We start from the raw sequence: 2,488 nt of genomic DNA on the forward strand, positions 1-2,488 counted from the left end.
TAGAACCATACAATGTGCGGACTTCTGTGTCTGACTTTTGCAGTAAGCAAAGTGTATTCACGGTGCATCCAGGTTGTAGCATGTATCTGTCCTTCACCCTTTTAATGGCTGAATAATATTCATTGTATGGATATAACACATTTTATTTTTCCATTCCTCAGTTGCCGAATAGTTGGGTTGTTTCCACTTTTTGGCTATTATGAATAATGATATGACAATATAACACTCATGTACAAGTTTTCGTGTGAACATATGTTTTTCATTTCTCTTGGACATATACTGGGAGTGGAGTTCCTGGGCCATACTGTATCTCTGTGTTGAACTTTTTGAGGAACGGCCAAACTATTTTCTTTTTCATATTTGCACCTGCGATGCTTGAAAGTGCCAATTTCCCCACATCATTGCCAACCCTTGTTTTTAAAAAAATTATATGGCACAATACTGGGTATGAAGTGGTATCTCACTGTGGTTTCAGTTTGCATAATTTTGACTAATAATTTTGGACATGTTTTCATGTGCTTATTGGCAATTTGTGTCTTCTTTGGAGCAGTATCTATGCAGATTCTTTTTCTCATTTTTAAAATTTGGTTATTTGACATTTTATTGTTGAGTTGCCAGTGTTCTTTACATATTCTGAATACTAGGCTTTATCAGCTATATGACTTGCAAACATTTTCCTTCATTCTGAAGGTTGTATTATGTCTTTCTTGATGGTGTTCTTTGAAACACAAAGGATTTTAATTTTGATAACGTCCAATTTCTTTTTCCTTTGGTTGCCTGTGCTTTTGCTATCATATTTAAGAGTTCATTGCCAAATCCAAGACTATGAAGATTTATCCCTTTTTTTCTTCAGAAATTTGTATAGTTTATCTCTTATATTTAACTCTTTGATCCATTTTAAATTCAAAGTCTATTTTGTCTGATATTGGTATAGACACTCCTGCTCTCTTGGTTACTATTTGAGTTTTCTCACTGAGTTTGGAATTCCCTTTTCTATCCTTTAACTTTCAACCTGCTTGAGTCTTTTGATCTCAAGTAAGTCTCTTGTAGACAGCATATAGTTGGGTCATATGCTTTTACCTATTCTGCCAATCTCTGTATTTTGATTGGAGAGTTTAATGCATTTACATTTAAAGTAATTGCTGACAAAAAAAGACTTATTTCTGCTATTGTGCTGTTTCTTTTCCATCTGCCCAAAGCTTTTTTGCCCCTCATTTCCTGCATTCCTATCTTTCGTTGTGTGTGTTTAGCTGATTTCTTACAATAAAATATTTAAATTACTTTCTCACTTCCTTTTGGGACTATTCTATAGCTATTTTCTTTGTGTTTACCATGGGGATTACCTTTAACATCCTAAAATTAAAACACTCTAATTTGAATTTATACCATGTTAAACTCAACAACATCCAAGTTCTTGAAGCTAAAAGAGCATCCTACTATCTCAATGCAAAAGACCTTCTCCAAGACACACTGCAGTTTCTGCCTGGCTGGGACATTGCCCCAGAGTGGGGTTAAGTTTAAGGAGTCGAAGGAGGCATACATTTCCATCCTCTGGATCACTGCTCACCAAAAAATACATAATGCCAGGCACATATGTAATTTTGAATTTTCTACTGAACACACCAGGAAAATGAAAATGGTGAAGTCAATGTAAATAATAGATTTTTAATTCAGTATCTGCAAAGTGTTAGAATGTTTACATGTGGCACGAGAAATGTGGTCATATTACGAGGGCTTGAGAGCCGCGTGGGGCAAGGTAGAGGACAAACAGCATGCACTTGAAACTCTAAGAAGTGAACGCTAACAGGCAGATGGGGCCTGGAAGTCCAAAGTTGAATAACAGCCCATAACAGGGTGATTATGGTGGGGTTTTTTCCTGCCTCTGTCTCCCAGCTTAGGCAAGGCACGCAAAGTCCAGCAACAGCTGAAAGTTAAAACCATGGGATCAACCTTTTATTTCTAGCCAGACAAGTGAGAAAGTGGGGGGCTTGGATGTTGAGGAGTGAGGGGGTCATCCCCATTGGTCTTTTTCTCCCCAGTTACCACATCTCCCCTGCAACCTCAGTGATGGCAGAGGCCTTCACTGAGAAATGGCCTGTGTCTCTGGACAAAGGAACAGGTTAAGAGGCTCCTATTGTCTGAAGAGTGTGGGGGCATGCCCGTTATTTTCCTTTCTTTTCTCTTGCTATTTAAATTGACAAGAACAGATACTACACTTGATCTTAGCCAAAAGGCTGAGATGAAATAGACAAAATAAACTTTAAGCTAAAATTACTGTCAAGTATAAATTTTACTAATCTAGTAATTCCAAAGGACCACAGAGCAGGGCAGTGGCTTTATTGAGAACCCAGGATTTCCGAGTGTCCACCATGCTCACTTTTAAATCATCAGCACAGCCCTATAATTCAGAGATTTAGGTGAAGTGACTTGCCCAGGGTCACACAGCTAAGTGAGAGTCTTCTGGGACCAACAGTAACTTTTGCAAAGG

General features: G+C 38.0%; 1 pseudogene; it reads right to left on the minus strand.

Annotated features, from left to right (window-relative positions):
• Window positions 1-2,140: 2,140 nt before the first annotated feature.
• On the minus strand, window positions 2,141-2,246 carry LOC132518961 (U2 spliceosomal RNA; annotated as a pseudogene).
• Between the last annotated feature and the right edge of the window lie 242 nt (window positions 2,247-2,488).

This window comes from Lagenorhynchus albirostris, chromosome 3 (genome assembly GCF_949774975.1).
Source record: "Lagenorhynchus albirostris chromosome 3, mLagAlb1.1, whole genome shotgun sequence".
Classification (NCBI taxonomy): Eukaryota; Metazoa; Chordata; class Mammalia; order Artiodactyla; family Delphinidae; genus Lagenorhynchus; species Lagenorhynchus albirostris.